The sequence below is a fragment of the Pan troglodytes genome, chromosome 3, assembly GCF_028858775.2.
Source record: "Pan troglodytes isolate AG18354 chromosome 3, NHGRI_mPanTro3-v2.0_pri, whole genome shotgun sequence".
Taxonomy (NCBI): Eukaryota; Metazoa; Chordata; class Mammalia; order Primates; family Hominidae; genus Pan; species Pan troglodytes.
Genome location: NC_072401.2, coordinates 116,577,722 through 116,604,688, shown reverse-complemented (window position 1 = coordinate 116,604,688; position 26,967 = coordinate 116,577,722). Strand labels below are relative to the sequence as shown.

The following is a 26,967-nucleotide window of genomic DNA, read 5'->3' as shown; positions in this document are numbered from 1 at the left end:
AGCTCTGTTCTGCAGCCTATTAGGGGTGTTGAACCAAATTCTCATTAGCCTATCTTATTCCACTAAATTAAATGGTAGAAACTAAGGGATGTACTAAAGCAAGAAAAGCCCAGGGAATCATGTAGTCTGGAATGAGGAGAAGTACCTGAAAGCACTTTACTTTTACTTTTACATATATCCTAATGAATAAGTTTAAAGAACTTTACATAATGTATATAAAAGTACTAGATAATATCTTTATGTGTTTACATGAATTAATAGAAAACAAAGAGCAGGTAATTTTCAACTTATATTGCCACGTTAAAAAGAAGAAAAGAGACATAGAAAAGAACTTTTCCATAATAATCCAGTAGTTTACCTTAATTACTAAAACAATGCACACAATAAATTCACACGCACATACTCTTTCTTTTCTTCTAACATTTATCATGGTCTGAAATGCTATTATTAACTTCAGGACTATGTAGCTTACTAATACTTGTCCGAGTTTCCTATTGCTCATTGTTGGCTTTTGTTGAGTTTGTAATTTTTGTGTTTAACTGGCACACATTTACAGCAGAAAATCCTGTCTTGAACTTTTCTTATTTTGTCCAGTAGAATCTCGTGGAACAGTGTCATAGCTGCAAAGTGGAATTCTATCCTCAAATTTCATAGGAAATAGTCGAACTGTACAATGAAAGATTATGCAAATCTTCAAGGAGCATCTAATCAATCACCGCGGTGTGAGCGGAATGCAGCCCATCGCTGAATTAGCTTCTGTTGGAATGTATTCATGTGTAACATCCCACTGACTGGATGACATCACAACAGCTCCAGGTCCTTGAAAGTCTTGAGGATGATTAGCTGAAGGAATTGGCTGTTTCTGCCAATCATAATCCGGCAAAGCTGCCTTTATAGTTCTGGAGATGTGAGAGAGAGGGAGGGAGGGAAAGACCGACTACAGCTAAACAAGAGGCACAGCAGCACTAGCAACAGCAGAGCAGGAGCAGCTGGTATTCCGGTGATTAAATAGTTCTCATAGCCTTTTTGCTGTACTCGGTCTGCTCCCTGGTGTAATTCTCGTGTCCAAGAAGGAAGCTGCATTTTAACGGTGTGCTGAACAGAGGTTTGAATCATTCCAGCTGGCTGCTTGTTTTGAAAAGGACAATGTGTGTATAAATAAAAGGACTCTGCTGGAAGAGTTCAGACACTAAGACTGGAGCTAGAGAGTGCTCTTGGAATATTGTTGAGGCAGATTGCATGAACTGAAAGCTCCTTCTAATTAACCTGGAGCCAAGTGAACCTGAATACTGGATATCTCATGTTCTAACACGGGATAAATTCAAGTTAGAAAAAGACAAAATATTGAAATGCTTCTCTAGGTAAGTTACTGCTTAATTTGCTGAAATCGAGGTGTGTATCATAAATGAATATGCGTTGCTTAGCTATGTAAACAAGTCGGACACAATAAAGTTTTATTTGTGAAAGATTTATGTAGAAGCAGATAATATCTTAAAACCAAATTCAATCTCCCTTTTCCGCATGTGTGTGCTTACCTGTCATCATGCTTTATAGAAGTTATATTTGCACGTAAGTAGAAAATACAGTCGTACATAAAAAAAAAGAGATACAACTTGATAAAATTTAAACAGTTGCCGGAACATTTGCATAGGAAATATCTTATTTGATAACAATTTTAGCCTTTTCAAATTAAAAGCACCAATTTTACAAACTCAACATCCAAAGTTAACTGTAGGGTTATAAATGTTTCCCTAATAAGTGTTACTGAAAACATGGCATTCAAATTACCGAAGATGGGAACTCCTGTTTTTTGGACCTGAGATTTATAGGCATGCTCTGTACTAATGGTCTGCTTTAGAGAAACAGCTGTCACAGACATGTGAAATTGTATGTTACAGTCATAAATTGCTTATAAAGAAATAGGTGTTTTCCTCCTACCTCCTATTAGAAAAGAAAAATAAATTCTTAGAACAATATATGTCATATGCCCTAAGCATAGTTTCCTAGGAGGACAGAAAGCTTTATGGTATACCTCCAATTTCCTCAAGCACAGAATAAGTTGGAAAACAAGAAATGTTATTGGAATATGGTTTTACTCATTCTTTTCAATATTCTTTTTGAGAAAGCTAAATAAGGAAAATTAAACCTTATTTTTCTTACAATTTGTCCTGATTAATAAAATACTATATTCTTCAGAATTCCTGTCATAGTTTTTTTAAGTGATTATATGTTTTGTTTATTATGATAAGTTATACTGTGAGTTCTCATACAGCTTTAGAAAGTTTTAAGTTTATGTTTTATCATGTCTCTTTCAAACTCACCTTTGCTTGTTTTCATGGTGCCTTTTATCAGAATATTTTTCATTTGCACAGTTTCATAAATGCTTTAACATAGATTGCATACCAAGATACTGATGTGTTTCTGTAACTCTCAGAATGATTTTAGTTTTCCACTTTCTCACCAACAACATGGTTAAAATCCTGTGAGGTTTCTGCCCCAAGAGGAAATTGATAAAGATGAAAGTTATTGTAATTGGTTGAATTTCCCCAAAACTAGGAAGCAATGAATTTTCCCACAACGATGTAAAGGTTTTTTTTTCCATATCAAAAGAGTAATTTATTCTACTCTATTAAAAGTATGCCAGTTAGCTATATCCCAGTGTCATATAGGTTCTGTGCTGGTCATTTGTGTACGTGTGTGTGTGTGTGTGTGTGTGTGTGAGTAGCAAGTTTATGTAAAGAATATAAAGTCCACTGACTACAACAGTCTAAGTTTTCAACTGGAATTCATAAAAAACTAACTAATTAATAAGCAAAATATAATTGCCATTTACATTTATCTCAATATATAAATGGGAAGTTAAGCCTACTATTGTTGACATTTTTAAAAATACGAAATCGTATGACAATACATTATGATGATCAATATTAAACAATGTTTACATTGATAGACATCTCATAATAAGCTAATTGGGAAGATTTTTAGAAATTGAATACTAAGCAGAATGGGCCTTTTAACTCTATCTGAATGGCACCTGGTCACCACTAAGACTGATACATAAAAACCCTTTGAAAAAGTTATAATATATATGAGTTACTAATATAACTTGAAAATCACCCTTAGATCCAATTTAGAAACTCAGGCATTATTTTTAAATAAAAGGAAGGTAAAACCTCCTGAAAATTTGAATGTTTTAAATTGATTAATGCAAATATATAAATAATAAATAAAAATGCAAATATACGTAAATTACATTTTGTTTTCTCCAAGATAGGCTTATTATTTAAGAAATGTGTAATTTTAAATATATTATCCTAAACATCAAAAGGAAGTATATGGGGACTATTTTTATATATAAATATATTAAGTCATAATTTGGAATTTCTATAATTGATAATCAAAATAGAAACATATGCTCATGCTTATGTTCACCTCAGGAAAATAAGAATCTTTCATTTTTTATTTGAGATTAAAACTGTTATACCTATTCTTTCTTCTCCCAAAGAAAAGCATTCTATACTTGGATTTAAAATAAACTTAATTCAATCTCAATACTAACATTAGTTCTTAAAGGTACTAAATAAATGTTTCCAACCCAGTAGAACAGTTGTCCCCAATAGGTTAAATGTTCATATGATCCCCTTGTACTTTCTGTTTGAGTTGAAAGGGGGCCTTTGGAAATAAAATCCAAAGATCAAACTTTGTGTGCATCATTTACAAGCAACTACTAAGGGTGAAGAGAGAAGCATTTAGCATACTGTGTTCAAACTAGAAGATTCTGGCTGGCACTGCCTCCCCAGATTTAGAAAGCAGCTGGGGAAACATAAAATAAAGCTAGAATATCAGCCCTGGCCGGAAGCCAAGACAGAGAAGCTGTGCACCCAGAAGGCTAATTCTTTCTGGGCTAAAATTCATTGATAATGCATTATGTTTAGAGTCTAACCTGAAGTGTTATTTTTTTCTCCAGTACAAACTGTGGGATATTTAAAGAACAAATATATTTTCTAAGTAGAACTAAATTTTAAACTAACAAAGGTTTCTTCTTTATTAAAAGTTGCTCTGTTGAAAAAATGCAAATAAGCCTACCAGAAACTCCTATAAAATACAGTTTATTCTCAGGAAAAGAAAAAGAAATAACGATGAGATGCATCATCTAACCATGATCTTGGAGAGGCAGAGAGATCAGAAATGACACATATGGATACATGCCAAAACAAAGAAATGTGAAAGTTTTATTAAAATACCTGGCCTAGTAAAATTTACAGTAAAGATACACACACTAAATACTGTTGTAGCATATATCTTCTGAAGGTAGGCAACAAACATAAGGTAAACTCTCATTACGTACCCCCAAATAACTAGGAAAAAGAGAAACCATGTTGTCTGTTGATTTATTTGAAGTTTACTAAGTGAGATAAATGGGTCAGGTGTCAGACACAATGCTACCGCCTTCAGCCATCATGATAAAACATCTAGCCAGCCTTTTCTTTAACACTTCAGGAAACTTTCAGCTATGCTGTTATGCAGGGTGTTAAATGCACTATTTTTAAAAGTTATTTTCAGCAAGCTTAAGGAGTTAGAGGTGTTATTTGCAATGCAGAATGTGTACACATATATACAGGCATTTCTAATAGATATAGTTCTATTTCCAAGCTTTCTTTATCTCAGTTTTCTAAGGAAAACTATCACTTTCTAGAGGTGACAAATCTAAAATTTCTTTCAGAAATAATATTGAATTGAAAACAGATTTCCTCAAAAGCTAAAATAGTCTGAAAATGAATTCCAAACTCATCAATAGCCTCAGGCATTTCAAGGCAAAAATATTTTTTTGAAATGTGAATAGTAAATTACTCTTCATTCCAACAGGTAAACATGTTTGCTGATATAACTTAATGTATTTATTTTCTTTGCATTGTTATAGTTTGTCTATATTCATCAGTATTCAGAAAATTCATGCCATGAAATAGGTTTTAATAAAATAAACTACACATGACAGGCTAAATAATGGTTTTCAGGTGACCCTTTGAGGTCATTTACATACATAGGCTATTTTAGATATATCTTTTAAAAGAGATAATGTACTTCATTAACACTAAATAAATAGTTATGTTTAATTAGTTGAAATTTTGAAAAATCTGAGAAAAAAGTGTTAAAACTATGTCTGAATGCTTGAGAATATTATTTGATATTGTACTCAGAAAACAGAAGCGAGACTTTTGTTGAGAAACAAAAGTGATGACTCTAGTGAATTATAGAATTGGGACTTCTGTAATAAATCCAATTTGTACTCTGTTTAGAAATTATTACTTTAAATATTTGAAGAGTTCAATGAAGAAAGCAACTTTAGCAAGCTAATAAACACATGAGTTTTATGTGCGGCCACATGCTTCATTTGTTCCCAAATTAGAGGAATTTCTCTATTTTGCAAATTCCACCATCAATTGAACTTATGTTGTGATTTATTTCAAATATTTAGCCTCCTTTTAAAAAGTCCTTAATGGAATGCATCGTCAACTATAACTACATAGAAGTTGAAAGTTAGCTTGGCCAGGTTCACTATATTCAAGTAAAAAGTAAATGGAGAAATGCTTCCTTAATCTCTTTTCATTAGCTCCTTTCTTTCTTCTCTTTCTTTTACTCATTTTTCTTATTTCCCTTCCCTTCCTCTCTTTTTCTATTCTATTTCTTTATTCTTTTCTCTCTTCTCTTCTTATTTTACCACTTTTTCCTTCCTTCCTTCCTTTCTTCCTTCCTTCCTTCCCTTTTCCCTCTTTCCTTCCTTCTTCCTTCTTGCTTTCCTACCTTCCTCTTGTCTTTTTTCCTTTCTTCCTCCCTTTTTCCCTCCTTCCTTTATTTCCGTTCATTTTTGCCACTTCAGCTTACATGCTCTCTTGTGTAATTGGAAAGCAAATCACTCATCTTTAGTATTGTGGCAATTATTAATCTAATAACCTGGTTTGAACACAGAGTAAGTGGGGAAAATGAAGAGAAAGAGTGGGTTAAGTTGCAATAAGCAATCGAGGAAAAGTAAAATAGGGTGGGAGATTTATTTCAGAGAAATAGTGATGTTGACTTTAACATATGGGCTGTTCTTCCACCTATAAATTTCCATTTAATTTACTAAATTATTTAAGTGGAATTCTTTTTTTTCCAACACTCCCTTTTTAATATCAGTCACGTCTTTTCCATATAGCAGATGCACCTTAGTGGTAAAAAATAAAATGATAATAATAAATATAAATAATTATTCCTTAGAAATTTTAAATCCTCTAAATCATTTTTATATCTAGTAGTTTAAGGATATTAACATTCATAAGCAACCCAAAGGCCAACTGCCATGCTAGTGGAAGAAAAAGAGAGAAGGGAAAGTGATTTCACACATTTAGATGCTTTGGCTTGATTCCATTCCTGAATCAGAAATTCAGTTGTAGACTGCTGATCCACAGAATTTGTCATAGTTCATCAGACACCTCAAAAGAGTTCTTCTTCTTCTTGATGTATTGAATAGTCTTTCATGCCTACATAACAATCATTTAAACATCAGAAATAAATATAACATCACTAAAGATTAATGCAAGGAAAGGTAACAGATGCAGAGATGCATATGCTCCTGTGAATGCATATAACAGTCCTAATTCTATTCATTACTCTGAAGTGCAAGTGAATAATTAGAATCAGAATTTAAATTTGGTTTCTCAATCAATCTTTCACTAATAATTATGTCAATTCAATTGAGATTCCATGTACTGTAATAAGTAAAATAAAACACAATCAATAAATTATACTACCAACTTATCTAAAGTATTATGGTTCCTGATAACACAGTTTTTGAAGTTTCTTTCCTTGAAACAGGACATTTTCTTGATATCCATAGAAATAATGCTAAAATTGATCAATCGAGGTTGAACTCAATTCAGTACTTAAATTACTCTATCTGTCTGGACATATTTTTCACCTTAGACGGGAAAAAATAGCATTTTTACTTTTGCTCAATAATGTTCATAAAAATAAGGATAATAAATATTATTTTCTATTATTTTTAATATGTGTCAGGCACCATGCAAGTTACTAGGGTGAACAAAATAGCTCTCAGGAGGCTTATATTCTCATGGTAGAAAACTGACAGTAAATAAATAAAGACCCCACAGTAGTGCCTGTGAGTGCTCTAAAGATAAGTCAAGGTGGCACATTAAAAGCTGTATGTGAAAGTGATAGGACTGGTCAGGAAATGCCTTTCTGATAAGGCAGAAACTCAGTAAATCCATATAAAACATAGATGTCAAATTGAGTAACATTATTATTTTATCTTGTAGAAAAATGTGATGAGGAGTAGCAATTTCTTGTAATGTGCAAGCTGACAAGCTGAATTTTGACTCTGTCTATTGATTATCCTCCTCAGGTCTGTGAAGTTGTTTGGGAGAATTTAAGATATGGCACACTATTTAGTGTCACTTTCTCTGGAAAGTAGAAAAACTAATCAGTTTTAGAAAATAGAAGTCTCACCTTTACTTCTATTCTTTATATTTCTAAGTATTAAGAAGTATTATGTGTGTAAATTATCTCAAATTACTGGTTTTTAAATTTTTTTCTCATAGACTGAAATTCAATGCTATTTATTTCCTTCTTTAATTTCATTTAGAGATAGGCTCTTGCACTGTCTGGCACCCAGGCTGGAGGCAGTGGAGCAATCATAGCATACTACAACCTCAAACTCCTGGGCTCAATCAATCCTTCCACATCAGCCTCTCAAGAAGCTGGGACTATAGGTGCACACCACCTCACCCAGATAATTTTATTATTCATATTTTTTGTAAAGGTGGGGTGTCATCATGTTGCCCATGCTGGCCTCGATTTCCTGGCCTCAAGCTATCCTCCTACCTCAGCCCCACAAAGTGCTAGGATCATAGGCATGAGCCACTGCCTGGTCTCAGTGCTATTACTAAAACTTACGTAGCAGAGGAGCTGGCTCCATATCTCATTCTCCCAAATTGGTGGCAGTAAGAACCAATATTCCAAAACATCACCCAGTTGGCTGGAATGATGGACCTAACATAATGAAATGAAGATCGATGTAATTCTTAGTATCCATGGGTCCATCTGTGAATTCAACTAACTGAAAATGAAAGATATTTTAAAACATAGATGATTGTTTCTGTACTAAACATGTGCAGGCATTTTTTTCCTGTCATTACTCTCTAAATAGTACAGTATAACAATTATGTACATATCATTCACATCATATTAGGTATCATAAGTCATCTAGAATTGAGCTAGAGTATACAGGAGGATGTGTATAGGCTACATGCAAGTACTATGCGATTTTATACAGAGGTTTCAGTATCTCTGGATTTTGGTCCTGGAGGGTTAGGGGGTCCAGGAACCACTCCTTATCACAAGAGATGACTTTCTTTTTTAAAAAATTTCTCCAATTATAAAATTACCTCAAATTTAACAAGAACCAAAAGTTTGATGACACTAATACAATGCTAATACAAACTTAGAATGCATTAACAGAACCATAGTGTCAACATCCAGGGAACAGTTATCTGTGATCCTATTTAATACAAGTCTGACATTATTTGGCCTGTTCATCATTCTCAGTTTCCGGATGCCTCATGTTAATAGCAGTCTTCTATGACCTTCCTCTTCCCCCATGGTGAACCAGATATTTTTGCCCTACCCCCACACAGTTCCATCAGGGCACTTATTACCTTATGATGTAATTGCTGTGTGTGTGTCAGTGCTCCCCATTTATCCAAAAGCTTTTTGATGGCAGAAATGCTTAGAGAGTGCTTGACCAATAATCAATAGATACTAAGGGTTTGATAAATGTAAAACGTGAGAAGACATCTGGCAACTATGCTATATGAGTAACAGTTGAAAAACACAGTGATAATTAAAGGAAAAAAGCTAAAAGGGAGCAGTATAGTTATCTTTATATATTAGATACTTTTTTATGCAAAAGGAATTTGTTTTATGTTATGTGACGCTAGCAGACTAAGCTACGAAAGGTATGGAAGTTGTTTCTATGCAATGTCAGGTAAAACAATACTTCCTAAAAATCAGCGAGATTCTACTCAGTCAAAGCAACAAACACAGGCTGGAATGCTACCTGTCCAGAAGACTTTTGTGGAAGGAATTTCTGCCTTGCATAGAAAATAAATGCTGGCTACCAAGATTTCTTGTTGTTTTTTGTTGTCTCACTATAAGAACTATGGACAAAGGTTTTAGAATGAGCACTTGGCCCACCTAAATCCAGCTCTAGCAGTTGGCTGGAAGACTGGTCAACATAATTCAAGTAAATAACCACTGGGTAAAATTACACAGTGGAAATGTATTACTCAGGATATGCCCTAGAGTAAAAAAGCAAATTTTCATAATAGAATTATTTACAAGATGTACCATTTTATAAAGAAAATAAAATAATACATTTCTTGAGTAAGTGAAAGTTTGTTCTTTAATGTAAACATATTATTTTACTATTCTTTTGAGAAAGTCCAAGAAAGATAACATGTCAACATTAGAGGAATGAATAAGAAAAATTATTTTTCTTTCCATAAACTTCTAAATTTTAAGGAATGCAGAGATTGACCTAATTATGATGCCTTTTTGTAGAAGCCTTCATGTAAACAAATGTGAATTAAAGATGAGATAATATTGTGACATATTGGAAGGCCGGTGTTAACCTTGGTTTCCACGAGATCAGGATTCCAAGCCTTGCTTTGCCCTGACTCATGATATAACCTTGAAAATTCTAACTCTTCTCTGCTTCAGCTTCATGATCTGGGATGGGGTAATAATAATTCATAGACTTGCTGAGACAGCTAAACTTAACAATAAGTCCAAAGTTTCTAATACACAGTGGGAAACATGAGATTTTAAATTAATAGTATCAAGTTTTGATTACATGTGTCAGTACTCTGACTTTGGCCTGCAATGCCACATTTTGTACTGATTTAAAGTATCCCCTGAGTGATTAGTATTGACTGCTCCCAATCTTTCTCACTTGGAGATAATGATCTAAGTCACCTTTTTCTACTATCTCTACTGTATTATTGATCATATATTTTAATATTAATAACATTGAATCTAACTTAAAGGATCAAATTTCATTCACCAACATTTTAATGTGATTTATCATGATCTTGAAAATTAACTAACGTTCAAAAATTTTCAGGAAAACATACTATATCCCAGAGAAAAAAATGTTAGAAAAAGGGGCCAAATAGTTTTCCTCTATTTTCTGTCACGCTGGAGTAAGCAGAAACATGGAATTTGAAGAAGACAAAGACAAAGATTCAGAAACTAGAACTGGATAGAATAAAAACAAATGCAAATGTTTCCTAGTTGGTCTTCTGACCAACTGCTAGAGCTGAGAGGTAGGTGAAGAGAGTATTTATTCCGAAGTCTTTATCCACACCCCTTATAGTGACACAATGTAAACACAAGAAACCTTCCTGGCCACCATCTGTCTCCTTCTCAAGGCAGTAGTAATTTCTTCCACAAAAGCAGTTTGGTAAACATAATAAGCTACTTTAGATTACTAATTACTAATGTTAACCCAGGCTGAAAGTAAAAAGATATAAACTATATTCTAAGTTTTGCCACAAATGTGCTGATAAATTTTAAATTGATCTCATGGTTTCCACATGTAAAACAAGACGACTTTCACTCCTATTCTTTGTTTCCCCAAAATATATTTTGAATATAAACACAATATTTCACATTTCTAAATCTCCCAGTATTTTCCACCAAAGCAGTTTGCTAAGTGAATTATTTTGGTACGATGTCTAGTATTCTTTTAAAGGATCCATAAGTAACTATCGTGATAATTCTAGATGCCAGTCATCAAGTATTAAAATAGGAACATCTCAAGAAATGTTGTCTCTGACAAGAAGCAGAATATGTGAAATCACTCCAGATCTCTTCTCTTGAGTTTTTATCATGCTTTTCTGATGTTTGAGAATTGTGTAACCTGGATTAGTTTTTGGTGGGAGAATAATATTCTATACAGGATATATTTACATGTTACTATCCACGTTATTTCTGGTTTATGGCCAAGTTGGCATTTTATTTGTTAATATCTAAAAGACAAAATAACATAAAACAGAAGGAAATTAAATTAAAAATAGCAGGTTTACCTGTGAAATTGAATGGAGTATGCCTCTTACGATAAAGAATAATCCAATCATTTTGTGTGTTGCATAAAATTAAGAACTCTCTGAAGTAAATAAAAGGTGGAAACCATAACTACAGGGTTTATTAAATATATAGTTAGAAAATAATCAAAAGAAAATATCAGTATTTCCTATTTCGGTAAGATTCTTTATAAGTCTTGAGTACAGCAATGAAAATTTTACTTCATGATATTTAAGGTGCCAATATAGAGCAGTGGCAATGAAAGAAGAGATTTATAATTAATTTTAAAATGTGGGTTCATATTGGCTGTTTAACAGTGGATTGGTCACTTCACTTCTTTGGGCATTAAATTCTTCATTCATTCATCCCTTGAGTTCTCTGAATAATAATTTTGATAATTAAAATTTATAGCTTTTTGTATTATAGATTTAAAGTGACAATTTAGAAAGAGTTTATTTTCCATCACCAGCAGCACAAAGTCAGAATGTCACATAGATACTTTCTTGATAGAAAGGTAACATAATGAAAAACATCTTGCTAGACCTTTCTGTAAACTAGATAATAAACTCTTGTTATATCACCCAAAAATGATCCAAATTTTTGGACAGCATTAATGTATTTACTGTGTCTCTAGATAAGAAAGTCAGTGGGGCTGGGAGCAGTGGCTCACATTTGTAATCCCAGGACCTTGGGAGGCTCAGGCTGGTGGATCACCTGAGATCAAGAGTTCCAGACCAGCCTGCCAACATGGTGAAATCCCGTCTCTACTAAAAATACAAAAATTAGCCAGGCGTGGTGGCAGGCGCCTATAATTCCAGCTACTCAGGAGGCTGAGGCAAAAGAATCGCTTGAACCCGGGAGGTGGAGGTTGCAATGAACTGAGGCCGCACCATTGCACTCCAGCCTGGCTGATAAGAGCCTAACTCCATGTCAAAAAAAAAAAAAAAAAAAAAAAAAAAAAGGAAGTCAGAGGTATATGGTATATAAGTGACCATTGATGTGAATTTTAAGAGATAGTAATCTTTTGTTACATCTGATGCAGGCAAATTCCATTTATGATGATGGAAGTGACTGCTTACCTAAATTCAGAAGCAGAATAATTAAAATATTACAAATATAGCTTCTAAGAGACTATGGATATTAATGTAACTTCTGAATATAATTGCAATACTATTAGCATTAAATTTACATTAAAAATAATGGAAAATTTGATTACTGTTATCATTGATATTTTAATAACTTCTTTTGTGATTTCTTGAAATTAAACTTTAATGTTAAATATTAGGCAAAATTATTTTTCTCTCTCCTTTATTTATGCATCAGTCTGTTAGCAAATTTCTACATTCTGGTTTCATTCACTTGTCTCTGTATCTTATAGTTTTTTTGCCTGTAAGAATACAAGGGTCAAATGAGCATTTTATGTTTCATGGATAACTGCTTCCATGATTGTCTTCTGAGGCAATTAGCAAGGATGCAAATCAATACTAAATATAATAATGGTTTTAAATAATGATTATTGAGCTAAAACAAAGCAATTATCAGTTGATGATAATCATTTTATTGCTGCTGGCTATAAGTTGATTTAACTTAAGTGTACAGAAAAGTACAGAAAATAAATACTCCATTGTAATATTAAGGACAAAGTTGATCATGTCACTCCCCTGACTTGTCACAGATTTGTGTTTTCTCTTCTTTTTCAAATCTCTCTTTTCTCCTCAAAATCTAAATCCTCTCATTTTTTAATGGCTAAAACAATTTACATCCCTCTCCAACCCGTCTCCTAATGACGTCAGTCCATGGGAATCTCCACTCTCTCTGAAATCTCATATCGCTTACAGAGTTCTCACCTGCTAGTAAGCATATATTCCTCACGACAGAAAGTTTTGTATTCCTATTAACTCTTTCAATTCCTTTTCTTTTTCTTCAAACTATTCTCAGCTTCTTCACCACCACTTTGTTTTCAACTCACTTTAACCTTTTACTTGACTTCACTATACCACTGGACTGCTTTAACACCACCACCAGTATTCTCTTGATTGACAAATTCAAGATCAATTTTGTGTTGTATTTCTTGACTCATAAATAGTATTCAGCTTTTATCACAAATATTTATTTTTATATTATTTACGTACAGCTTCTACTACCCTCTTCCACCAACACCATTTATTTAGTGTTATTTCCTAAGATTTTCATGGCAAGCCTTTATCATCTTACCGTGCACCCTGTTCCTTAGTGTTCTTCCTCAATATTAGGGTTTTTTTTCTATCCTTTAACTTACACTTCCTGCAAAGAATTTAAATTCCATTTCTATTAGTCAGCAAACTAGTGGACATTTCCTTTTTGATATTTCACAGACTTTTCAAAAATGATATATTATAATTTACTCATTTTCTCCTCACACTTCTCTACTTCTAAATAACTTTGTATCTTCCCCACTATTACACTTATCATGCCTTATTGCAATTGCCTTTTTATGTCATAGAATATGTCACAGAATAAACTTCCATTGCTTTTGAAGAGTAGAGATAGTGTTTGTCAGATGGATAGTGCATCTGGCTATTAGAGAGCATTCAATCAATTTTAAATGAATGACTGTGAAAGCCTGAAGTCTTTGGGTGATTTTTTTTTTCCTCTACATCCAATCAATCACCAAATCATGACACTTCTATTTATTATGTGATGGGACAAAAATAATTCGTATGAAAATATTCACGACCTTGTCTCCTTAACAAACAACATAACCATCCACGCTTTTTACTTCCCCTTAAAGATAAGGGCATCTTGCTTTCTGAATGTGAGGTTAATTATCAGTACAATAGGAACTTAAAGAAAGGAGGGCAGAGCAGGATGGAAAAAAAAAAAGGATTGAAGCATTTGGCAGAAACGAAGTATTGTAATGAGAGTATTTCCAGAAATTCTCCATGCTTTGGGGTGCAGGGAAATTGAAGAGTAGAGAAACAGGTATTTTAGAAGTGTCATTTTGTCTTATGAATCAGACTATTTAATGTTATTAAGGAAATATACGTGAAGAACATAATTCCTTTTAAATAAAGTATTGTGGCTCTTAAACTGTGCTTCTTAAATGTATCCTACTGTGCATGTGTAATAGTAGCCCACATAGGGCTACAAATTTATAAGAGCTAGAAAGTTATATATAAATGTCATGAAACAGCTTGCTCTTTTTTTGAATAGACTTAACTTTTTAGAGCAGTTTAAGATTCCCAGCAGAAATTGAGCAGAAAGTACAAAGACTTTCCATATTTCCCTGTGTACAACTTTTCCCACCACCATCTCCTACAATCAAGAAACCAGTACTGACAGGTCATTATCACCCCAAGTCCATAGATTACATCAGGGCACATACTTGGTGTTTTATATCCTATGGGTTTCAACAAATGTTGTATTGTCATTACTTTTTAATTATGTATTAATTTTCATAGTATTAAGTAGAAAAATTTCACTACCCTAAATATCACCTGTGTTCCACCTATTCATCCCTCTCTCCCTGTTCCCAAACCTGTGATAACCACCGATCCTTTCACTCACTCTATAGTTTTGCCTTTTCCAGAATTTCACATAAATGGAATTATATAGTATATAACCTTTTCTGATTAGATTATTTCACTTACTAATATACATTTTATGTTCATCCATGTATTTCTGTGGCTTGATAGATCATTTATTTTTAGAGCTGAATGATATTTCACCATACAGATGTACCAAAGCTTATTTATTCATTCACTTGTTGATGGACATTTTGGTAGCTTCCAAGCCTTGGCATCTATAAATAAAGCTGCAATAAAACATCCGTGTGCAAATTTTTGTGTGAATGTAAATTTTTTAACTCATTGAGTAAATACCAAGGATCATGATTGCTGGATAATATGACTATGTTTAGCTTTGTAAGAAACTGCCAAATTGTCTTGCAAAGTGGCTGTATCATTTTCCATTCCTACCAGCAATGAATGAGAGCACTTGTTGCTCTATGTCCTCCCCAGCATTTAGTGTTGTCATTGTTTTAGATTTTACCCATTCTAAAAGGTGTGTACTGGCATCTCATTGATACTTTAATTCACAACTCCCCAGTACCATATGATGTGTACCATCTTCTCATATGCTAACTGGCCATTTGTATTTTTTCATTAAGGAGGTATCTATTTAGGTTTTTATTTCCCATTTTTGAATTGGGTTGGTTTTCTACTATGGAATTTTAAGAGTTCTTTGTATATTTTGGAAAACAGTTCTTTATCAGATATGGCTATTGCAAATATTTTCTCCCCGTTTGTAGCCTGTCATCTTTCTCTTCAGAGTTTCTGCCACCGAGCAAAAGTTTATTACTTTAATAACGTTAAAAGTATCAATTCTTTCTTTTGTGGATTGTTCCTTTTATGTTGAGTAAAAAAAAATCAAGGTCATCTAGATTTTCTCCTATATGATCTTCTAAGAGTCTTATAGTTATGTATTTTACATTTCAATAAATTTATATCTACAAATAGTCTAAAATTCACTTGAGTTAATTATTAAAAAGGTTGTAAAGTCTGTATGTAAATCGCTGTTTCTGCGTGTGGATGTTCTGTTGTACCAGCAGGGTTTATTGAAAAGGCTATCCTTTCTGCATTGCATTACCTTTGTTCTTTTGTCAAAGATCACTTGACATCTGGGCATGGTGGCTCATGCCTGTAATCCCATCATTTTGGGACGCCAATGTGGAAGGACTGCTTGAGCCCAGGAATTCAAGACCAGCCTAGGTAACATAGTGAGACCACTGTCTCTACAAAATATATATATATATAAAATTAGCCAGGTGTGGTGGCACATGCTTGTGGTCCGAGCTATGCAGAAGGCTGCGGTGGGAAGATCACTTGATCCCAGGAGGGCTAAGCTGCAGTTAGCCATGCTGTGATCATGCCACTGCACTCCAGCCTGGGTGACAGAGGGGGAACCTGATTAAAAAATAAAAAAGAAAAGGAAAACATTAATCGACAATATTTTTGTGAGTTTATTTTTGGGATCACTATTCTGGTCTGTTCTTTCATTTACACCATGGTGTCTTGATTACTATAGCTTTATAATAAACCTTGAATCTTGAAGTTTGTTCGTATCTATCCTCCAACTTTGTTATTCTCCTTTAATATTGAATTGGTGACTGTGAGTCTTTTGCTTTCCAAATATACTTTGCATGTTCTTTTTAATCCATATTTTCATTTTTAAGTCTTCCTCTGGACTATTGTAACTAATTATTAACTGGTCTCCTACCTGCTGGCTTTAATCCACCCTCTTAGTTCCTCAAAAGATAACTTTCTAAAAGGAAATGTTTACCATGTCAGTCTTCACATCGAAGTATTTCAATAGTTGTCCAATTTTAAACAAATTTAAACTCTCTAGAATTTGAGTAAGACCTTTTTATCTTCTATTACCTACCTACCTTTTCAATCCAATTTCTTGCTACTCCTTTGTAAAGAGAGACATAGGAACTAGGAATAAAAGGTACAGAACAGAATAATATTCCAGCTTCAAAGAGCTTGCATTTTAATTGGAGTGATAGACAAGAAGAAATGTAATATTATGTATATGGTGTAATAGATTGTTAGTATTACACACACAACCAAGGAGGGTTTAGGAAGTGTAAGGAGGGAGTTTGCAATTTTGCACCGGGAAACCGGAAGCAACTATACTGAGGATATTACATTTGAATAAAAGATTAAAAGAAATGAGGACATCTGCCATGTTTATATCGGGTTCACAAGTATTCTAGGCAAGAAGAAACAAGAAGTCCAGAAGCCTAGAAGTACATATGTAAAGAACACAGCATGTTTGGAGAATATAGAGAGGCCCAGTAGGGAAGATGTAGTAGAATACTTGGTAGAACTGTGTGGACCACTCTGTGAATTTGGCTGTTACTCTAAGTAAAATTCGGGCCGATTTTGGTGGTGGGGAGTTGATCAGAGGAGAGACATAACCTTAATTACATTGTAAAATGAGAACCCTGGTCAATGTATTGGGAAAAAAATGATGTGGAGCAAGGGCTTAGGCAGAGATCAATTAGAAAGAAATTTCAATAGTCCAGTGGAGAAATAATGCTAATTTGTGCAGAGGTGATAGCCATGGGAACCGTTAAGATATGTTCAGATTCAAGATATATTTTATGGGTAGAGCCAATGGATGGGATGCCTGGTATGTCTGACGGGAAAGAAAGAGAAGAGTCAATGGCCAGCCCCAATAGAGATAGAGAGAAAGAGAGTTCCTAAACAAATTTAAAAATGAAGCATCATTTACTTATATGGAGAAACAGTGGGAAGAATAAGTTTAGGATAAAGGAAAATGTCAGATAATCAGGCTTGGTCTCATTTAAGTTGGAAATGCCCATTAGATATCCAAGTGAAAATATCACATATGTGGTTAGATATACAAACGGGTTGGTAATAGATTTAGCTGGAAGCGTAAAATTTGAAGTCAACTTTATCAATAGTACTTAAAACTAGAACATTGTAAGATATCCCAAGGAAGTGAATATAAATAGAAAAGAGTAGAAGAGTAAAGAATAGGCCCTGGGGAACTTCACATTTAGAAGGTAAGGATTAAGAAAAACCATAAATTGTGACTAAGTCATAAAGAAACTCAAATATACGATTTCCTAGAAGCTTACTAAAGATAGTTTCTGTGTGGTTGAGGGGATGATCAGGGGTATAAAATGCTGCTTATAGGTAAAGTAAGATAAGATGAGGAGCAAAAATTGATAATTGGATTTTACAACGTGAAGTTTATTGGTGACATTTATAAAATAAATTTCAATGAAGTCGTGATGGTAAGCCTGATTGGAGTAGGTCCTAGATAAAATTGGACTTAGCATTTCAAACAGTTTTGCTGTAGACAGGAACAAAATATAGCGATAGATTGTGAAGTAAGTGAATCATGATAAAAAAGAACAGAATGCCTGTGTTAGAATGGATATTTTAGTCGAGAAGGAAAATATTATTGCTACATGGGAGTGTGAAAAGTATTACTGAAGCAATATCTTCAATGAGTAAGTGATAATGCATTAGAACTGGTGAACAAGTGGAGGGTGTCCTTAGCTAGAATGGATAACTCATCCTAAAGAGAACATACACTCACATAGTGAATAAGTGTTTAATGAGTGCTTATGAAAATCCTTGTCTGCTTGCTACTGTGCTCTCTATGAAATAGAAAGCAAGATTATCGGATGAGAATAATGAAAAGGAAAGAAATGTTAGAAGTTTGAAGATAGAGAAAAATACGAAACAGTCATCTAGAAGAAAAGATAGTTAATGAACTAAAAAGAGATAGCAAGACTTATCACAGAATTAAAGGCTCATTTGGGTCTACTGATCATGAATTTAAGTCAGTTGAGTAATGTTCTATCCATTATCAGAATTGCAAGTGTAGATTTGGTGGACAGTGGGATTTAGTCAGTTTTGTTCTAAAAAATGTGTTGAGTAATGTTCTATCCATTATCAGAATTGCAAGTGTAGATTTGATGGACAGTGGGATTTAGTCAGTTTTGTTTTAAAAAATGTACATCATGAAATAAAAGACTGTAAAATGATTTGAGAGTATATAAAAGAGAATTAATATAATAACTGATTATGGAATTTAAACTGGGTAAGGGGGATTGTGAGGCCATGAGAGAGAGAGTGTAAAGTTAAAGGATAAATGACTTAAACATTTTAGAGGTTTGAAATATTGTTGATGTTGGATTAACAGGTGAAGTGAGCAAAAGAAATAGAAGATTGTGATTGGATAGCACAATATATGAAATATTATTAATTGCTTACTGTTATACAGTGATTAATTATAATGAAAAGACCTAGCATATGACTATGGGGCCTGTTAACAATAGTAGGGAGAAAGAAGAAACATTTAAGAGGATGCATAAAACCTCTATAGTGTTGGAAGGATCATCCATATGGATATCTTTATTACCAATAATTATTCATGAGTACTTTTTTAAAAGCATGAGAGTTTTCTAAAAGATAAGATTTTCTAGGATTAAAGGAGTCTAACCCAGGTACTAGTTGGTAATTGCTTTAAGGAGAAGAGGCATGTGGTATGGTTTGATAAGATGAAAAGTTAGAGGATTTTAGGGAGTAGAAAAGAAAAATAGGCTATTAGTGACAATGAGAAATAAAAAGGACATCTAACCAATAGACCCAATAGTAGACTAACTGGGAGAGAAAACATATACCAGAGAGCTCTGAGGTCCTAAGGGGAAAGCCAGATTTCAGTTAGAGCTAGGAATATGAAGAAAACCTTTGGAGAATCATTTCACCATGTAAGGAAATACTTTTTCTGATGATTGACCATGATTTCTGCTAAGCACACTGAAAGGTTTCAAGAAAAAGAGAGGGTAGGGAATAGGATCACAAACAGTATTAGCTAGGTGGATAAGGAAAGTCCTTGGAGTGCTGAGTGTCTTTGGTAACTGATATGGCCGGGGATAAATGGCATAATGAAGGAAGTTGTGAGGCTCCTGTTTGATGAGTTAAGACCTGAGGAGCCCAATACCTATAGCAGTTATCATGCTGTAAGATTCGAATGAGGTGGGAACATGCAAAGAAGGGCTGGAATTCTTGGTAGACAGCTGTCTCTGACATTGTGTTGGGAGCCTTGATGAATTTTTAAAAATTCAACTAACTTTGCAATCCACAGATAAAGTATTAGTTTGTTAGGGCTGCCATAATAAAGCACTAAAACCTGAGTGCCTTAAACAACAGGAATGTATTGTGTCACAGTTCTGGGGGCTAGAAGTTCTAGATCAAAGTGACAACAGGGCCATGCTCCCTCTGAAAGTGGTAGGGAAGGATCTGTTCCAGATCTCTCTTCTGGCTTCTGGTAGTTCCTTGGCTTGTGGCATTCTCCCAGTGTGCTTGTCTGTCACATTTCTCCCTTCTATAAAGACAGCAGTCATATTAGACTAGGGACCTACCCTACTACAGCATGACCTCACCTTAACTAATTACACCTGCAACAATCCTATTTCCAAATAAGGTCACATTCTGAGATACTGGGGGTTAGAAAATCAACATATTAATTTTAGAGGGGAAATAATTCAACCCATAATGGCTGCTTCCAACTTTGTCATTATGTTTTATTCTTTTTATAGATAACTGGCTTGGTTTATGTTTGTTTACAATTTTTACATGTTATATTCATGAATTATGTTGTTTGTAATTTCTTTTTTTGTATTTTCTCTTATTATTTATTACTATCAACATTATGTTAGTCTTATAAAATAAGGTTGACAGCTATTACTCTTATCATTTCTCTGAAAACAGATTGTGTTAGGTTGGAATTACATTATTCTTTGAAGTTTTGATGAGATCTTCTGTTGACATCAGTGACTGGAGGTTTCTTTCTGGAAATATTTTTGACTATTCAAATTCTATTTTGCTTTATTCATTTTGAGGCTTCTCTAAACCTTACATTTTAATAAAGCAATATTTTATAGGAACTTTGTACACGTAATTGCACTGAAGATTAAAATATTTAATAACTTCATTAATAATTTTCTTTTATTTTTTTTACATCTGAAGCAGATGTAGTTTTCTTTCTCTTTTTCATTTCCATCAGTTATGTTTGCTTTATCTTGTTTTATCTTCATGTCAGCAGAGGTTTGTCAAATTGATTAGCTGTTTTAAAAAAATCAGCTTCTTGCTTTATTTTTCTCTCTATTGTATTTCTTATCTGAATATCTGAATGTGTTCTGCTCATCTTTGTTGTTTCTTTCCTTCTACCATCTTTTTATTGTTTTATTGCTTTTTCTAGCTTTTTAAGATGACCGCTTACATTATTAGCTTATTAATTTTCAGACTTTTTCAGGTACATGCTTCTAAAACTCTAAATGTATTTTACTCATATCTTATTTATAATTGTTTTTAATTATGTTTCTTAAATTTTAAATACAGGAGCATTTTCTAGTTATTTTGTTATTAGTTGCTGGGTACATGGCATTACAGTCATAGTGCATATGCTCCATGTGATTTTTAGCTCTTTAAAATTTGTTGAGACTCCCTTTGGGGCTTGGAATGATTTGTTTTTGTAAATATTCCCAAATTCCCTAATATTTTACAGGTCTTGAGAATCATATTTTGCATATGTCTTTTAGACCAAATTTGTTAGCCATATTATTTAGGTCTTCTTTATTTTTTTCTTATTTTTTGAGACGGAGTCTTGCTCTGTCACCCAGGCTGGAGTGCAGTGGCGCTATCTCGGCTCACTACAAGCTCTGCCTCCCGGGTTCACGCCATTCTCCTGCCTCAGCCTCTAGAGTAGCTGGGACTACAGGCACCCGCCACCACGCCCAGCTAACTTTTTGTATTTTTAGTAGAGATGGGGTTTCACCGTGTTAGCCAGGATGGTCTCGATCTCCTGACCTCATGATCTGCCCACCTCGGCCTTCCAAAGTGCTGAGATTACAGGCATGAGCCACCGCTCTAATGTTCTATCCAATTTATTATAAAATTATTCTTGAGAAATGGTATGAATTCTTAATCTGTGATTGGGAATTTATAAATGTTTTATTGTAGTTCTGACTATTTTTGCTTTGTAAATTTGAGGCCACAATATTGGATGCATACACATTTAAATTTTAATGTCTCTCTGGTGAATTGAACTTTCTATCATCACAAAATAATTTCTGCATATCTTTTTCATGATTACTTTCACCCATTATTTTATATCCATTGTAAACAGCATATACTTGGATTTTTTCAGTCAATCTGCAAATTTTTGTTTTTGAAAGATAATTTAGTTAATTTACTTTTAACGTAATTACTAATCTAAGCAGACCTATTTATTTTGTGTTTTCTACTAGTCTTATGTGCTGTAGGTTTCTACTAAATTTTTTTAATTGAATATTTTTCTCCTATTTTATTTTTTCTCCACTACTAGTTTTGATGTTGAAGAATATGCATAGATAGGTATATTCTTTATTAGTTTCACTAGAAACTACAATATACACCCTTAACTTACCAATATGCAAAGTTAACTGATATTATGACCTTTGCAGAAAATACAGCATTTCTAGAACATTTTACTCCATTTATTCCCTTAGTACTTTTATACTATTGATCTTATTTATTTCAATTATTTGGTTTTGATTTTAATCCCTCAAGATTTTATTATTACCATATTCTATACTCAAGTTCATTTAGACTAACTGACATTTTATCATTTTTTAACTTCACATATCCAGCAACTTGAACATGCTTCTTACATTTGAGAAATTCATGATTATATGAGTTTCCCCCTCATTTACAGATATCAAATAATTGTTTTCCAGCCTCCCTCACAGCCAAGTCATGGGCATGCCTACTGAAAGCAGCTATTCTGAAATACCTCGGGCAGACTTTGAATCAGAAGCTAGTGAATGAGGGAATAAGTGGGTGCAGAAAAAAAATTCCTTTTAGGTTGGGGGTCTTCACCTACATCCATATTTTAAGGGCACCAATAGCAGTGGCACTTGAAGAACTCCCAGATCCCAGTATTGCCCAGGCTGGTCGTGCAATATTTGCTCTATGGCTACTTTTCAAAATGGACTTTTCTGATATTTTTGTGTGTGTTTACATGCCCTTAACCATAACTTCAGTAGAGTAATGTTACTAAATCTAATTAAGGACTATTTTTTGAATTACATGTAATCATCTCGATGTTTGCATTCCAGTTATATAGTTTGCACCTTATATTATAGTGTTATTTAGTACTCATTTATGACAAATTCTGTGATAGTTACCAAAGGTTTGTTAGTACCAAAAAATACTTTAACAAATTTTAATCACTTATTTAGGGAAAGCAACTTTGGAAAAGATTTCAAAACATGAATAAAAATAAAATCTATTATATATATGTGCATTTTACTCAGAATGATTAATCTGAGTATACTTCATTGCAAGCACAACCTCCTAATGATACATTATCTTTCAAATCAGCTACAAAACAACTGCATATGAACATGTATTTTCACAAATTCTCATGTAAATGATAAATTATAATGGAACCACATAATGTGACAACTTTAAAATATAACTATGAACAATAGAAGTTGGTATCCAGAAAGCCTAACTTACAAATAAATTATAATGCCATTCTAAGTAGAAATTGTAACCATAATTTTAAGTTATTTCAAATATAGCTCTTATGTTTTTTCTTTCTACCTCATAATTGAGAATAGTAGATGGAGAAATAATCTAAACCATGGTGTACACATTTCTCTTTTGTATATAAGTTGTTCATATTGTTCATTTTATGTTGATTTTAGATTCTTAAAAAATAAATGATTAATCCTTTGAGCAGATTCAAATATTTAGAAATTTTGTCATTTCTTGTAAATGAAATTATTACACACACATGTTTGCATAACAGAGAAATATAAAATGAAAAAGCAAATTTATTTTGCCAAAACAAATGCATATTATTGTATATACTTAAAATAAAATAAATATAATACTAGACAAATGTTAATTTGAAACCAAGATGTATCAAAATTTGTTTTAGATATATATGAATTGTAGATATTGTACCTCTCTTCCTTTCAGAAAAAGATTTAGATCTTAAAAGTTCACAAAAATTAGCAGAATATTAAACAGAGGTGATGTTTTATTTTTTCTTCTTTTGTGCACAACAGTAACAAAAAGATGTATATTGAAAAACAGAAATAAAACTTCAGAAGCAGGGAACCATACAAGCAATATAAAAATGGCTGTTCATTACAAATGTGAAGAAGAGAATTGATTAAAATGTATTTGGTGTGCAATTGTGGCAAAATTAGTATTTTAACATTGAGTCACTGATCTTTCGCTGATGTCAACAGCACGATGCTCATCCTGAGAGCCAGTTACCTATACTCCCTGGACTTATCTAGTTAACACTTTCTTTAGTTTAGTAACCTGTCAATGGAGAACAGGTGCTGTTGACCTATTTTTGCAATAAAAGCAAGAGTATATTGCCCTCTAGTGTTGAAAAAGTTAGGAGACCAAAAGAGTGTTCAGAAATACCCATTAAAAAAATCAAATTTTTTATTTTCTCCTTTCACATAAACGTGATATACTGATAGACAGGTTATTATTTCCTAATTCTAGAAAAAAAATCAAATATAATTAACAAATCTGTTTTATGGCCTGTTATAAAAAAAGGTGACTGGATTGAGAATAAATTATTTCATTTTATTATGTTATCTTTCTGTAATTTAATTAGATCCTTTTTCACTTTAGTTTTGGCTAAGTATTTTACAACTTTAGGAAATATTCATTCCTTACAATAAATTATCTTCTATCATTATTTTGGATTTTTAAAAAATAAAAATTAGGTGTAAATATCAGTTTTTAAAAATGTTTTAAAGTCAAGAACATAACTCTGTAGAATAGGTTATTCTATTGGTAGAGGTACTTTATAGGTCCTTTATAACTGGGTTTTGTGCCTAGTAAAAATATATATTTCTGAAATACAAGAGAAAGGATTGAGTAGTAAAAAATTCATTAGAAAAAGTCTTCTAAAAATAACATAAAAAATTAATGATTGAGGTAGAAATGATATATTTATCATTGTATTTAAAAATAATCAGCTGAGACTTTTAAATAATACTGCAATAATACTGCATGTTACACTTAAAGTTGGTGAAGACGGTAGATCAAATTTTGTGTGCTTACCAAAATATAAAAATAAAATTAATATAAATAAATAGATAAATTCTGTGGGGACATATACCAATATTAATATAATCCAGATTTCTCCAGACCTACATATCTTGTGACTACAAATGGGGTCTGGTTGATAATCAGTAAACTTAGAGATAATTTGGTGCAATTGGTTTTCCAATTTTCAAAACTTTAGGCTTGATTCTGAGATCATTGTTCCAATAAAAAACTATTAAAACATTATAACATTGAACATCAATTTAACTGACTTACTCAAGATTGTTACTAATCTACTGTGTGTCTAATTTAGTATTGGGTTATGTTTGAAGGAAAATAAACTAAGTAGCTTATTGTGAAAAGAGAAGCTTTTTATATAGATTAGGCTATTGAAAATGTACCCACAGTCTTCTGGGGAAGACACATAAACCAGTTATGTAAAAATGCAAAGGTATTATAAAAAGGATAAGGACAACGTATTCTTCAGAGATTTAGAGGAAGAAAGACTACCAGAGACAGGCATGAATAGGAAAGGCTTGTTATTCATAAGATTATAGAATTTTATAGTTTGAAGCAAACTTACAGTTATGAAACTCACCCATTTAAAAATTTTTCCTACATTTTTGTGCTTTTATACAGCTAGTATATGATTCTTGAAAAAAATGAAATAATATAGAAAATACAAAACAGAGACGAGCAATATTTTGTTGAGCATCCTTCCAAATCTTCCCTGATGAGTGTATACATGGAAATAGAAATATAAACCATTTTATATCCTTCATTTAGAAAATGAAGAAACTGAAGTTCAGACTCCTTCCATCCACCACCTTTCCCAGCAAGTGTCTGGAGAAAAGATCATTTGAGTTGTACCTTGGGGTAGAGAAAGAAGGTGAATATATTCAAGACATAAATATGGTTATTGTTGTTTTGGCATAATTGTTTTGTGCATTAAATAGCAGGAAGTTTACAAAATGCAGAAGATTCAATTCTAAATAAATCACAGTTCCTGCCTTGGTGGAAATCCATGAATAATTACTCATTTAAAATGTCTGTGTTATAGGCTGTACTATGACAGCATTGTGGAGACAGACACACTCACTAAACTAACTTCTGTAATGCCAGGGGTGACATTTTTGAGGTAGTTTTATCCAAGCTGAATCTTTCTAAAAATGAATAAGAACTGATTAGACTTAAAGATAAAAGAGATAACCTGGGTCATTCCAGAACTGTAAATGGTTCAACACATAAAGTGCAGGAATAACAAGATGAAACAATTTATAAGAGTAAACTCTCAAAAAGCTTGACTGAAGCTAAAGAGAAAAATTAGGGCAGTTGCTTGGATTGGGGGCGGGAGTGGGGGTGAGAGTGACAGAAAATGTTATGAACATGGGCATGAGCTAAACTTCTTAACAAAATGATACCTGGAGTCTCCAACTAAAATAAACACAGAACCCAGAAACTAGGAAAGGTGAGGAAGTGGTAGGGACTGAAGCCATTCAGATACCTGAAGATTATAATTACAAATGAAACATATTTAGAAGGTGTTTATGGTCTACAGATGAAACATTTAGATGCTGTTTATGGTCAATTACTAACAAAGCATTATACCAGTTTTTTAAAGTCCCTAGAAAAGAGAGGCTGAAGTTCTAGCAAATAGGTAGAGGCAAAAAAAAAAAATTAACTTTAGAAGAGATATACATTATCTATGGAATCAGGAGGCAGATAAGGACAGTGAGAATTTTTCAGTTTGGGAAACATTAGTGGGAGGGAGTCAGCTTGGCTCCCTGCATAATTTTGAGCCAGTTCAACCTTCACTTTCTGTTTTTTTTGTAAAGTAGAAGATTGTGGAGCTAGGGAGAGGGACCATGTGGCTTAGAAAGTTATTGAAATCATCAAAATAGTATAAGTTGGGGAAATAGAAATAAAATAATGATGTATATTTCAAAGATGTCTCAATCACATTTCCCCTTTTATTATAACTATCATAATCTAAGTGTAAAAATAAGATAAAAATTATATTTTAAACTGTAAAAACACATTATACAGAAAAATATAGAAAGAAATAAGAATTTGTTAATGTTCATTTTATTTTTAATATTATGGGTTTTCAAAATTTATAATACTTACAAGTATAAAATATACATAAATTTTGTTAAGAAAAAAAGCAGTTGAGTTTCTAAAA

The 26,967-nt window shown here is 32.9% G+C and overlaps 1 protein-coding gene across 1 annotated transcript in view; it reads left to right on the top strand.

Annotated features, from left to right (window-relative positions):
• The first annotated feature begins 743 nt into the window (after positions 1–743).
• NDST4 (N-deacetylase and N-sulfotransferase 4) overlaps positions 744–26,967 on the top strand; it is a 284,247-nt gene continuing 258,023 nt past the window's right edge. The window contains exon 1 of the mRNA XM_009448180.4: positions 744–1,361. The gene's annotated coding sequence lies outside the window, so the exon portion shown is untranslated. The remainder of the gene's footprint in view (positions 1,362–26,967) is intronic.